General features: G+C 46.1%; 1 protein-coding gene and 1 long non-coding RNA gene across 4 annotated transcripts in view; one reads left to right on the top strand and one right to left on the bottom strand.

Annotated features, from left to right (window-relative positions):
• The window catches only part of LOC134135597 (uncharacterized), a 71089-nt gene that overhangs the window by 20809 nt on the left and 35651 nt on the right, over positions 1–14629 (top strand). The window lies entirely within an intron of this gene.
• The window catches only part of KATNAL1 (katanin catalytic subunit A1 like 1), a 133248-nt gene that overhangs the window by 118029 nt on the left and 590 nt on the right, over positions 1–14629 (bottom strand). The gene's annotated exons all lie outside the window — the stretch shown is intronic.

Below are 14629 nucleotides of genomic sequence, written 5' to 3'. Positions count from 1 at the left end.
CGTCTTTTATTAGATCAGCTGATCTGGTTGTAAAAAACAGACACCCTTGCAGGCACATAAGCGCTTCTTCAGGCCTGTTTCAGATTTGCAGTAGGACTTGCATCTCTGAAAGCATGTTTTGCTTACTAGATAAGCTGATTTAATATGAGATGTTACTTTTTTTTTTTTTTAACCATCTTGCCCCACTGATGATTGAAGTGTACTGGTGGGCCAAAAGTTTCAGCTTTTTTTTTAAAAAAAAAAAAAAAAAAAAAAAGCCCTTCGAAGCTGGGCGCCGACGCCTGATCCTGAAAATTCGGTGCTCGCCCTTGCAGTGCGGCCCGGCAGAGGCAGCCTGCCGAACGCATGCCAGAGGCAGGATGCAGCGCTGCCGCCACGCTGCATTAGCGCCTCCGCCTCCCTGCGAGCCCTGGGCACGCACCGCCTAGTGAGGCGGCGAAGAGCTCGTGCTTGCGCAGCAAGCACGCGTAGGTTACACATATCCTGTAAGCCCTAAAAGGGTGCCTGCTGCAGCATCGGTTATTTTTTCATTACCAAGGGAGTTACTTGTTTTAAAGGAGCTGTATGATTGAATTTCCTAAGGAGGGAGCCTTTCCAGCTCTTTGCTGTTACGTAAATTGGGGCACTGGTCCCCTCACCACCGTGATAGGAAAGATACAAGCAAAGAATCAAAATTTTCAGAAAAACTGCTTAATCCAAGATCAGCAACCTTGAGAGGGCCGGTAAAGTAGCTGTTGCCTAAGATACTTTCTGGCTATAGGTAGTAGTTGTTACAAAAGTAACTTTGTCACTCTATCACTGAGATCCAGGGGTAAATTGCAAACTGTAACTGAAAGCCAGATTCCTTCCCCTAATAAGAGGGCAGCCACTGCTCAGTAGCTCAGCAGAGAAATCCATCTGAATTCTTCCTGCTTCATGCAGTCTCACTGGTAGCCGCAGTCAGTATCACAGGAAGCAGTGCTGCACACACACCCTCCTTTTGTGCTTTATGAACCTTACAGTGGCAGCAAACACTTGTCTTCTGTCAGCAAATAAAGCAGACAGTATAAGACACAGAAGATTTATAACTTCTCAGCCCTGTGCACTGGGATCTACCCTTACCATTTATTTTAATAGGAATGTTGCTGCTAAAACTCTGCATGATATTTAGAATATTTACCCCATAGGGAGCAGATAATCTGCAAAGTAACAAGGTGCCATTTCCTACTGAATGTGTTCTCTGACTATAACCACATGTTAATGGTACAATTTAGGGCCACACTAGAATGAAGCATCTATTCACCACTTATTGGCACTGTTAAGCTGTATTGCTACATGAACTGAAAAGGTTCTGTTCACTATTGTGCTGATATTTTTCAGGTAGGAAAAAAAAATAAGATGCCAAAGCTAAAACATCAGACTTCATTGTGTGGCTTGCTTTTTTGTTGTTGTTTTTTTTTTTTTTTTTTTTTTTTTTCAGCTCAGAGCAAAACAGTTTTATTTTGGAGTCAGACTCCAAACTTTACTAGATTTCTCTGACCGCTGTAATGCTGTTCCAGGCAGGTGACCAGTGCACATGACATGATGGCCCATAAGACTACATTAAGCATGGCAGGGTGCTTCCTGTCAGAAATCCTGCCTCTCCTTCAGGGAATTGCAGAGTGCTACCTACTTTTCTTTTTTTTCTTTTTTTTTTTTCTTCCCAGTGTTTTGTCCATTCTGGCATGGGCATCAGAGGATTTTATTCTGTTCTTTGCACCATCAGCAAAGACATGAGCTGAGTTCTCCCACCATGCCACCTGCACCTTGCTCAACTCTGAACAGCCAAAAAGGCATGTCAACGTAGCACGTTTTAAAATTTCAAAGCAAGAACACAAAGCAGTTCCCAGGAAGCCCATTGCAGTAATTGCTGCTCCTCTCTTCCCCAGACTGTAATGCTGTACTCAACCGACTCTCCTTGTCAGTAGACAAGGAGATGTGTATTGGGATATATTAATCACTGTGTTGGGATGGATTAACCACAGTTGCTCACCTTGAAAGAGCTTCCACTTAATTTCTTATGGAAATGTGGCTTCTGTAGCCACATTTGGAGCTGTATACATAAGTTTCAGTGTGTGTTTTTCTGTCTATCTGTCCTTCTGCCCCAGGAACCTTTGAATTTACTTACCAATTTTAATAGAGGAGTAGCAATTTTAAAGATCATTAGGCTCCTAAATGTTCATCAAAATAGGCAGTCAGGCACAGAAGAAAGAACCTATTGTTATTTAAAGTAATGATGCCATGCAACCCTTACTTGCCCCAGAGCATCCACAGTGGAGAGAGGTCTTACGCAAACCCCTCTTTGCTCCCCACACATTGTTTTGGCAAAACAGGATCCAGTCCTTGGTACTACATTTTTTTTTTCTGGACTGTTTATAAAGTGAGGATCATGCATATGTTATACAGTAGGTAATAACTGCCAAACGGTAATGAAATCCTTCAAACTCTGCGCAAGGCTTCAGCGGAGAGGCTGCCTTAGCATATTGCCAACGGCAGCCATTCATTCAGAACTCAGTGAGGATTACTGCCGTCGTCGTTACCCAGATCACTAGAAATAATCTTGTGGGATTAGCAAAGTTAATTATGATGGGGTATGTGCGGTAGCATCCAACCCATTTTAAGCAGGTCTTCAGGTCTTTATGTCGAGCTCCAGCGTACGTGTTCGCTTTCACCCATTTTGTATTTTCCCTCATCCATTTTGTGAGTGCCAACAGCGCAGCAGAAACCTCTGTATAATGCAACAGATGAACAGCTGCATTAATCAGTTGTCGGTTCGGAGGAAGGAATTCTCCCCTTTGCAGCCCGACTGTACAAACACGAGCGAGCCTCGCGGCGCAGCGCCGCGGCACAGGGGCATCGCTTCTTCGGGAACCCCCAGCCCTTTCTGTGGGGACGCAGCGAAGGGCTGGGGGGGGTGGGCATTCTCGGCTCATCCTCAGCCCCAGAGCTACCACTTAAAACAGATGTCTGTGTAAAAGAGGCCTCACACCTGCCAAACCACCAGCCTCAAGTTTCCTTCCTTGTTTCTTCAGGCCTCAGAATAACAAGAGCATTTGTGCAATGTGCAGCGCGCTCTGTGGTTTTCTCTTCTCCCTGAAGACATCCTATCTAATCTCAGAGCAAGAAATCAGACAACAAGCCTTACAAGACAGGAGAAGAGAGGTGAACAGTGAGGCAATATGCCCTTTGCTCAGCTGACTTCACTTTTTGACAAAAAATTAAAGAGAAAAAAGAAGCGTGGGTCAGTGTTAGAAATCTTGCAGGAGAGGCATTCAAATCTGGCAAAAAGTAGGGGTTCCTCATTTGTGCATATTCTGCAGTGTGGCACACAGAGCGCTAAACTAGAAAAACCCGTTAACTGAAAACTCATCTTGAATCAGAAACTTTCAAGAGTTTGCTTTTAAACTGTGATGTGAATTTAGTGTTCTGTGGCTGCTTTGCTTTTGGTTCCTGTTTTTGGTAGCATTGAGAAATGAGGTGCCCTAGGAAGCCGACTAGTGTGTAACATACAGTGTCAGCCTGTATACAAAGGAAGGAAGATGAGGTAGCAGAACATTGTTGAGGAAAGATCCTGTTTGTACAGTGAGCTGAAAAATAGTAAACCAGAACGGAATAGGGATGCAGAAAGACCAGAAAAGAAAGGAAATAAACCCCAAATGCTTGCGAATGCTGTTTGTGTGCAAGAGCCCTCTAGCGCCAGTGAAACAATTTTAAAATCTTGCTTATTTGTCTTTTCTCGGATTTTGTACAAGGGAATGGAGAGGAGGGAAGGGGAGAAGGGAGAAGAGAGAGGGGAGACACACTTGGTTGCGCTCCTCTGCTGGTCTTTTCTTCTCTATGAGCCCTGCAGCAGTCAGACACGTGACTCCAGCAACAGTTAGGTTTGCATCAAAACTGCCAGAGCTGACCAGAAGTTTCCTAAGAGTAATTCCTGGCTATGGTTTATTCCATGGACACTTGATTTCAGGAGCCACTAAAAAGTTCCCATCTACCTTTGTGATATTTGGAGATATATAAAAAGCCTTCTCTCCATTTATTTTCCATGAAATAATAACTGATTTGATGTGCTTCAGTTTCTGATAAACTTTTGCCCATTTCACAAATGCTGTATGTGTAACAGGGAGAATTACTTCCCTGTAATATATGCCCATTTCACATTAAGTACTCTTTTGCGGGCCTTTTTAAAGCTTAGTCATTTAAGGCAATGGCCTTAACATTCTCTAAGTAAGTCTTTAATACAATTTTAGATAAACCTATCTTTTCAAAGTCATATCAGACATCTTGATAGTGGAGCATCTTGTCTCTGCAACAGGAAAATTAGTCTGTGAGTAATCTGAGTGGTGCTACAGCAAGCGTGTTTTTTTTCTGAATTGATTCAAGAGGTTTGTGGTCAGATTTAGTGATCATACGTGCACAACAGCAAAACCTTGCATCCAGATACAAGCATTTGCAGTTCCTTTTTGCTTGTATATAACCTTCCTGTGTTGGTGTGAGCAACTTTGATCTTCAATGCAGTGACCAGCTTCCTGGAGTCGTCAGCGGAAGATACATTCTTAACTGCCTCTGCAAGCTGTGTTAAGAATTTATCAAAGTTGCTGACTCCTAACACTCAGGAGACCAATACCGAGGTGCATATTATAAATGAAGAGCCTTTTTTCCTGGTCTGCTGGCTATAAGCAAATTTGATGCAAACAGGCAAGGAAAGTACCATGCTAGGAAGTTTACTGATTTCTTTGTGTTGCGACTCTGGGTATTTGGGTGGACCCAGTTAGAACTATCTGTAAAAGGGCAATGCATGAAAATGTCTCCCCTGTAAGATTAACAATGTTTTTAATTTTAACAACCCTGAGGCATTCCAAAACACATCAGAGCCTTCCTGAACCAGAACAAAGTATAACACAACTCTTATCTCAAAACACCCTTAATCCAGTGCCAAATGGGAGTGAATCATAGGCCTGGAAGAGAAGCGACAGTCAGGGACGTTCTTCTAAGCATTGAGACAACCTTGTTTCATCAGGTGATTTCCACAGGGAACTGCCTGTTTTGAGTTTTTCTGTGGCTAATGAGTGACATCACTGGATAATTTTGGTCATTCTAATGGCAAGTGCAGTTTCGGGGGCAAGTTAAAATCCTTCCCTTATTTTAGATGTTGCATCTCCTGCTCCTCTGCAATGTAGCTGGCACCACTGTCCATGCTGATAGAGGGAGTGAGAGGAGCTACTGGAGACAACTACAGCTCTTGTGCAAAGCTGCAGCAAGGCAGGATTGTGCTGTGGCTCCTCCAGTTTTCTTCTGGCAACCTCAAGGTGCTTACAGCTGGGAGATCTGAGGACTGCAAGGCCAGTGGGCAGGTACAAGCTCCCAGTACCGTGTCCTGCTTTCCACGTGGCCTGCATGCGATATGAAAGGAGACCAGGCTGCCCCTTCTGTTTTTTTCAGGGCTGTGTTCATATATATCTGTGTATCCATACCTGGTGGTCTCACCTAGAGCTCTCAGTCTGCCCTGGGAATATGGTGGGATGTATGCCAGTCTGCAATGCAGACAGTATCTTTATCCATTAAGAGTGGAAGTGTCTGTTCACTGAAGCTAGATTGCCCTGTGACTAATCCAGTTTGTCCAAAATTGTTTGCATCACGTTTGAGAGTATCTGATTTTGGAGTCCCAACTCTCTGTGATGCAGTAGCGGTGTTAAAAAGTTTAAATTAAAGCATGCACCAACACACTTCTCAGCCCTGAAGTGCCGCGATCTGTATCCCCCCATGTGGAGTTGCAGGAGGGAGCAGAGCTCTGGCCCTGGGATTCACTTGCTTTCAGTGCCAAGTTTCGTGTCTTCATGGTCAGGTACAGGGATCTGACCCAAGATCAAAGAATGCCTGGACTGGGCCCACTTCTGCTGCTTCAGAGTTAGTCATTCACATTAAAAACCTCATTGTAACAAGGAGTGCCCTCTTACCACCTTTTCGATAAATTTGTGCAGCCTTTCTGAGTCTGCATTATGTATGTCTCAAAAGGAAATGGCAAAGAGCTTCAAACGGAAATGTTCAGCAATCAGCAATGGAATAAAACCCAACGAGCTTCTCACAGCACAGCCAGCAAACCCAGGCCATCTACTTCTGCTTCAAATGCTCAGAGATGGTGAACTTTACCCAGCGTATTCTGCAATCAGCAAGTATTGGAGATACTGTGAAACAAGGGCAAGGCTGTTTGTCCTGGCTGTTTCTGCCTGCTAAAGGGAACGGGGACAGGCATCGGGTCAGGCTAGTCTTCGGCCTCACTGGAGATGTACCAGAGAGAGAGTTTTGGCCCCTAACAGTATCATGCATGTACAGCTGCCATGAACACATCACTGAATAGAACAGGGAAAAAGATCTGGGATATGGCAGCTTAATACCGGTAGTGTCTAATCCTTCTGTGCAACAGCACCCCAATCAAGAAGTGGCTGCCGCGCACAGTGAGGGCACGGAGGAGTATCGTTACAAAATCTGCGCTTGGCTCCAGTTAATGAGTTTCCTATCCAAGGACTGCTGAGTGTTACCTAGTCCCAGAAACAGCCGCTCCCACCAGCAATACAATACAGACCGATCACCTTGCCGGACTGCAAAGCCCACTGAACAACAGCGTTCGCACTCCCCGCAGCGTGGAGTTTCAGGCAGCCACTTTCAGGCTCTCGTATTGCTTTGCTGGGCTGAAGGATCTTCTGCAGCAAGGGCGTGTCTGTAGGCTGATAAAAACCCACGCAAGATTTGCCAGAATCAAAATTTTAGCCCTGAAATTATGCAAGCTTTGGGGAAAATCACACTTGGTTGTGAAGTCTGCAGTCTAGGCCCATTTTCAGGAGCATTAGGTTGATAGCTATACCATGCTTCCTGAGCATCATTCAGAAGAGGCCTTTAGACAGCTCTGTAGTCTTGCACCGAATCTGTTGTGCTTTAGCTGTCTTTCTCAGCGCATGGGTGATTTCAGGCCTTTCAATGTTTAGCCTCTCAGCACAGGAGCATTGCTGCACATGTGGGGCACCCTGTACAAAGGGCCACAGTGCAGCTGACCAGCCACATGCCCAGCCCAGCCTCACTCCCCAGCTGGGCAGGGTTGCAGCTTCCCATACAAGACCTCGTGGTGCTGGGCTGCATTACTGCAGATGAAGGCGTTATTCTGCGGGAGTATGAAGAGGAGTGAAAATGCACTTGTCCCATACTGTCAACAGGTTTGCAAATGTAATTTTTCAGAGCACTAGATGCCAACACTACACTTGGCAGAAGGGAAGAAGGGGGAGTGGATAGCTGAATGGATGTTCACTTGAATACTCTGAAAATAAAAGAGCAAAGGATGCTGATTGTCAGAGCCCTTCACAATCATGGAAAAAGAGCAAGCTTTTTCAGCTCATGGGAAGATGCAGAGAGAGGGACAAGTCCAGAATATGTGGAAGTAGGAGCTGCATAGAGCCTTGCCACTGGACTTGTTCTGTGTGCTAGTAACCCAGGGAACCAGTAGAACTAGACTGGGACAGTAAAAGCTGTAATCCCAGTTCATCATTTATACCCTGCCATCATTTAGGCAGACATGTCTATCCCAGCATTTTCAGATTCAGAGAGCTGCTGCATTTCCCAATCATGGGAAGAACTCCCCAGCTGCATGATCCAAATGTTTTAAAGTGAAACATGGTGCATTATATTAACTTGGTTCAGACAATCAGCTTTAAACATCTGAATCTCATTTCTTGATGTTAATTCCTCTTGCTCAATCTTTATTTCAGCTGTGTGGAATTCTCAGACCTTCCTGACCCTGACTTATCGTTTCCTGATGTTTTACTGCTAAGTCATTGAGGTTTCAGAGAGGCTGAAGTTTCTGAAACGTGCACACCGTTGTACCCATGTCCAGCATGCCGGATCCGACTTTTCATCTGCTCTGTATATATCATTATCTCCAGCTGCTGTGTCCTCTGCAGTTCACCATTCTGTCTACATATTTGCATGCCCCATCAATACAGTCCTCCTTAAAATGTGTTTATTACTTAAGGCTTTCCAAGCTCAGGCTCTGCATACTACAGAATTTGATCTGAGCTTACGTCCGCTCTTGTCACTCATATACAGGTTCCATCTGTTCCCCTTTTTCTCTCCCTTTGCCGTTTGCCACATCCAGACCACATGCTGCTTATGCACTGTACAATAGACATTTCTGCACACACACTTTTGAAAATGTGGCTCTTAGTGCTTTATTGTTCACATGTGTCTTGTTGCTTAAGGCAAGTTTTATCAGTAATGATTCTGTTGTTTACTGACACATAGAATAAAATAGGGTACTGTTAAAATGTGACTAGAGGAGAGGAGAAGGGCCTTTGATACACCAATTACACAATTTTTGCCAACTTTCTGATCGTTCCCCCATGCCACCACTTCCCCAAATTCTGTAATTGCCTGAGGATAAAACCAGATCCTAACATAATTTCCAGCAACGTAAGGACTACTCCACTCTGCTCCACACTGGTAAGGATTCACTACCATGGAGCAAATCTAGACTATAATCCCATGTCTGGTAAGAAGAGGGGATGACACCTTCCTTCATCAAAGGAGTCTTTCCCACAAGGTAACCCTTTATAGTTGCAGGGCAGCATCTCTACATAATGGCTAAATTCTTCCATTTGGGAAAAAGATTCCCTCCTGTAACTAGTTCTGGAACTGAGCTCAGTGCTGGGATCATCTATGAAGAACCTCCTCCTGCAAGAGTCAGTCTGACCTCTAGCAGCTACCCCTGCATGCAGACTGGAGCACACCCCGAGGTGTACAACGACAAGTGCATTAACACAGGCAGATCCACTGGGAGCCATTTCAGCTCGTTCCCATCACCCCTTGCTCCACGCCTGTAATGAGAACGAAGCATCTGCGGACAGTGAGCGGAGCTCCCAGTAATGTTCCCGGGTGTCTGCAGAGGGGATGGCACAGAGCCCGTTATACTGGATTATTGCCACCTGGGCATTTCCCACACCAGGAAAATCCCCAACTGCCCCTTATCTCTGGCTTCTCACCTGAAGAAGCTGAACACCTGGCTATGGTGTTAATAAGATCTGCTACTGGGGAGAGCAAAGGCTACAGAGACCCACATATAACAGGAATAGAGCCAATTTCTATCAGAGATTTGTTTGGATTAAAGCGTTCCCTTACCAAGACAGCACCTGCTTCTGACATGGAGACAGGCAGCTACTCCCTTCTGAAGAAGCGAGGGAAGCAGCTCAGCCAGCACCTGCACTATGCAGCTGAAATGCTGCTTGCTTGGTACTCCGTCTCCTGGGTATGGCGGAGGGTACACCCTGGAGACCTGGCAGGAAGATGTTCTGGGGAGCTGATGCTGAAAGCCTTCTTTGGGAGGACTGCTAAAAAGATGTTATGAGCACAGAAACGTAAAGACTCTTCCCTGTCTAGCTCCTGCTGTCATCCACAAACTACGGCCACAACTCATAGGGGTGTCTGTGGCTCCCATCCCACACTGTCTCCTCCACTCTTCAGCAAGTCTGGCAAGGAGAGACAGGTTCTCTTTCCTTCCCACCTTGAAAAGAGGTGGATAGGAAGAACCAGAGATTGGTGCTTTTGTTTGCACCAATACACTCATCCTTTGCAGATACAATATGCTCAAAACACCTGCTAACACTGTGTATTCAGACTGCCACTGTATTAATCTGCTAAGTGCTTTGCTCTGTATTTGTCTCCAAGCAATGAACAGTCCACACCTAACACAGGCTGTAACTAAACTGTGCAAAGCCCTTGGCAATTGCTCAGGGGAAGGCCCAGTGATTACTTTACATTTTGTGTACTGCTCTGTACCAGTTCAAGGCCACTGATCAGCCAGAGGAGTGGCATGAAGGACATGAAAGAAGAGAGACTTCTTAGCAAACTGTTGTAGATTAAAAAGGAGGCAGGAACAGAGATGAAGCAAGTGCTTAAACAGTTATTAATGAGAAACAAAGGTTTTAAGTGACATTTGAATATGGGAAAGAAATCGGTATCCGTGGTTTTCATTGGTGCTGAAAGAGTGCTAAAAGCAGAAGTGGTTGCTGGAGTCTGAACAGGAATCTGAGGCTGAGCTCTGAACTTCCTCCCAACTGGATGAGAAGCTATTCACTTGATTTATAGGCTCACTGGCAGAAAAGTTCTTATTTTATAGAATTTTGCCTTTTTTGAAACAAATTGCTTTGTGAGCAGTGAAACTAATGAAACTCGGTTTCCTGTGGGTCTGTGACCCTCAGTTTGTAATCCCTCCTTCCTCTCGTGCACAGCCGTAAGCCCAGCTCTCCCCTCCGCATGTGCTGTGAGACCCCCCGTCAGGAAGCAGTCAGGTATGCACTGGGAGAGCAGCTAATGCATACGTGGTCAGCCAGCGTGCACACACTCACTAGCCAGTTGGCTGCTGGCTGAGTTTCCTAATTTAGGCCCCAATCCCTTGCCCAGTCATCAATTTTCACGAAGTGTACAGGAAATGAATAGCCTTTGAAACTATCCACCTTTCTGTCATATATGAAATGAGTTAAAGGTTATTGATGGAGCTGGACAGACAGATTGAACTCAGGATAAAAAAAAAAAAAAAGTTCAATTGTGTTGGCTTTGGATGTACCTATAGGACTTCAGTCCAGGTTCTGGAATTCATTTCTCTCCCTCTCTCTTTTTCAGTTATTTTTAACATGAATGGGTTCTGTGACTTGTTTCACACACAACCTTCACACTGGCACAGCTGAGGGGGGAGCGAGCGCTGGGGAGACAGGAAGGGAAAGCAGGGGCTACTTGTGTTGGCACTGCTACTAAAAGAAGTGCTCATCAAACAGCAGCCCCAGTTTCTTTTCCTCTCACCTCTGTAAAGTGGAAATGATAGCCTCACATCACCCCTCTGAAAAGTTGGGAAGATAAATGTATTCACAGTCTTAAGGTGTGCAGATACAGATGAAAAAAAGAGCTAGAGAGAAAAATCTTGTAAAGAAACACCAGAAACAGTGGCCACTTTCAAAATGTAACTTTTTCTGTTATAGTTCAGCGTATCATACTACCCAAACGTCTATGTGTACATCTCGAGACATCCCTCTGTATAGATCTCCTAAGAAAAATCATTTTTTGTGGAAGCCTCGTGACTGCACAGGATGGACATTGAGTCACAGGATCAGGTTCTAGACACTGCATCTGAGTTACTATCCATACAAACCTGGGACTTGGAAGGCCAGAGGTTTAATCTGGAGAAGCTTCTTGAGTCTTAATTTACAGAATGAAATCTGTAATTGCAGGGTATTTATTTTCTTCAGTTAAACATACAATCATAGAATCATAGAATCAGTAAGGGTGGAAGGGACCTCTGGAGATCATCTAGTCCAACCTCCCCGCTCAGCAGGATCACCTAGAGCATGGTAGACAGGGTTGCATCCAGGCAGGCCTTGAATATCTCCAGAGAAGGAGACTCCACAACCTCTCTGGGCAACCTGCTCCAGTGCTCCCTCACTCTCACAGGGAAGAAATTCCCCCTCACGTTCAGGCGGAACTTCCTGTGCTTCAATCTCTGCCCATTGCCTCTTGTCCTGTCACACGGGATGACTGAAAAGAGTTTGTCCCTGTCCCCTTGACACTCTCCCTTCAGGTACTTGTACACATTGATAAGACATAGATGATTATAATACATGAGATCCGTCTTTTTTCCCTATGCTCTCTTTAACTGTGTTTGTTAGACATGAAAGGAAAAGAGGATTAAAAGGGAGAGATCATATCGTAAACAGCTCTTCAGGGTAGGTAGGAAAACAAAGTAACTCTGAAACAGAACACAGGGATGCCCTTAGGAAAAGGTTTTGAAAGTGTTCTGCATTTGAAAGTTAATGAGTAAACAGATCTCAAACATTACTTTAAAGACTGACAATGCCAGCTTTAACATCTTAAGCAGGCACCACAACTGAGAAGAGACAAAGGGAATTTTTAATAGGCAATAAATGGACTAATATTTTCAGATGCAAAGCTAAAAGTGGGTTAGTTCTGATGGGATGTGGGTTTGTTCTGAACTTCCTGACACAGTGGCTTTACTGTATTGGATTAGTTTATGCTATCTTCTGTCAAGGCACCACTTTTTCCTTTAAAAAAGAAAAAAAAAAGACAGTTGTAGTAAATAATCCTTCTTTGAACTGCAGGAAACCCATTGGACATTGAATTTGTTGGTCCTGGGGGCCTGTGTGGGCATGTGCCAGGCCACCTCTTTGCTGTAATGCCTTGTTTCACACCTGGCTCAGGTTGCCTGTTCATGTCTGCCCCTGTTACCATATCTCCTTAAGAAGATGTCCCCACGCTAGTGAAATGCTGGCAGCAAGGCAATAACAACGTTCCTCTCTGGCAACGGCTAGTAGTACAGTCACCCCATACTTGGTGCACTTCAAATGAACACTCTCTTGGTTATTGTGTTCCTGTGTGTGAGACATTTTCGAAGAAAGCTGGCCTTGTCTGGAGCTTTTGCACAGGTCCTGTCACAGCAGGAGGCTGTGGTGTCCTCTGCATGCTCAGAGTCCTCTGCATGGGCTGTCATATGCTACATTCAGTAGTTACAGTAAAACACCACAAACATGACTGTGCCTTTGTAGTCACAAGGAGAGCCCTAGAAGGTACCCAAGGCAGGTGTCCCTTTCCTTCACCCAGAGCTGGCTCAAGGCAGAGACAAAGTTGCCTCCTCATGTGCCAGACTTCCTATTTTGTTCATGTCTGAAGAGATAAAAACATATGTTTCTGATGTTAAGGACAACAGGAAGGGCTTCTTCAAATACATCAGCAGCAAGAGGAGGACTAGGGAAAATGTGGGCCCACTACTGAATGGGGCAGGGGCCCTGGTGACAAGGGATACAGAGAAGGATTAGAGACCTTCTGGGCAGGCTAGACATCCACAAATCAATGGGCCCTGATGGGATGCACCCACGGGTACTGAGGGAGCTGGCGGATGTTGTCGCCAGGCCACTCTCCATCATCTTTGAAAGGTCGTGGAGAACTGGAGAGGTGCCTGAGGACTGGAAGAAAGCCAGTGTCACTCCAGTCTTCAAGAAGGGCAAGGAGCAGGACCCAGGTAACTATAGGCCAGTCAGCCTCACCTCCATCCCTGGAAAGGTGATGGAACAGCTCATTCTGGATGTCATCTCCAGACATCTGGAGGAAAAGAAGGTGATCAGGAGTCGCCAGCATGGATTCACCAAGGGGAAATCCTGCTTCACCAATCTGATAGCCTTCTCTGATGGAATGACTGGCTGGGTAGATGAGCGGAGAACAGCGGACGATGTGTACCTTGACTTCAGCAAGGCTTTTGACACTGTCTCTCCTAACATCCTCCTAGATAAGCTCAGGAAGTATGGGTTAGGTGAGCAGACAGTGAGGTGGCTTGAGAACTGGCTGAAAGGCAGAGCTCAGAGGGTCGTCATCCGTGGTGTGGAGTCTAGCTGGAGGCCTGTTTCTAGTGGCGTACCCCAGGGCTCAGTACTGGGTCCCATCCTGTTCCCCTGATCTGGATGAGGGGACAGAGTGCCTCCTCACCAAGTTTGCTGATGATACCAAGCTGGGAGGAGTGGCTGACACACCAGAGGGCTGTGCTGCCATTCAGACAGACCTGGACAGGCTGGAGAGTTGGGTGGAGAGGAACCTCCTGAGGTTCATCAAGGGCAAGTACAGAGTTCTGCACCTAGGGAAAAATAACTCTAGGCACCAGTACAAGCTGGGGGCTGACCTGCTGGAGAGCAGCTCTGCAGAGAAGGACCTGGGAGTGCTGGTGGATGACAAATTGACCATGAGCCAGCAGTGTGCCCTTGTGGCCAAGAAGGCCAATGGTGTCCTGGGGTGCATTAGGAAGAGTGTTGCCAGTAGGTCGAGGGAGGTGATCCTGCCCCTCTACTCAGCCCTTCTGAGGCCTCATCTCAAGTACTATGTCCAGTTCTGGGCTCCCCACCACAAGAGAGATGTGGAGCTACTGGAGAGAGTCCAGCATAGGGCTACAAAGCTGATCAGAGGGTTGGAGCACCTGCCCTATGAAGAACGGCTGCGAGAGCTGGGCCTCTTCAGCCTGGGGAAGAGAAGACTGAGGGGGGATCTTATCAATGTGTACAAGTACCTGAAGGGAGAGTGTCAAGGGGACAGGGACAAACTCTTTTCAGTTGTCCCATGTGACAGGACAAGAGGCAATGGGCAGAGATTGAACCACAAGAAGTTCTGCCTGAAGGTGAGGGGGAATTTCTTCCCTGTGAGAGTGAGGGAGCACTGGCACAGGTTGTCCAGAGAGGTTGTGGAGTCTCCTTCTCTGGAGATATTCAAGGCCTGCCTGGATGCAACCCTGTCTACCATGCTCTAGGTGACCCTGCTGAGCAGGGAGGTTGGACTAGATGATCTCCAGAGGTCCCTTCCACCCTTACTGATTCTCTGATTCTATGATCTATGTAAATGGCTCATCCGTGCCTTCTGCCCATACGACCCTCCGATGAAGGGAAGAGTCTCAGCCCCTTGCCCGTTCCCAGCAGCCCATGGAGGGCAGAAAGAGCTGTTTCGTAGGGTAGAGGAAGTGGGAAAGGAGTGTACTTTGCTGGGCAAGGGGGATGGGAGGGATGTGTGGGTACAAGAAGGGGTGGGGGAA

The sequence above is a fragment of the Rhea pennata genome, chromosome 1 (genome assembly GCF_028389875.1).
Source record: "Rhea pennata isolate bPtePen1 chromosome 1, bPtePen1.pri, whole genome shotgun sequence".
Taxonomy (NCBI): Eukaryota; Metazoa; Chordata; class Aves; order Rheiformes; family Rheidae; genus Rhea; species Rhea pennata.
Note: the sequence above shows the minus strand (reverse complement) of the source record. Positions and strands in the feature narration are given on the sequence as shown.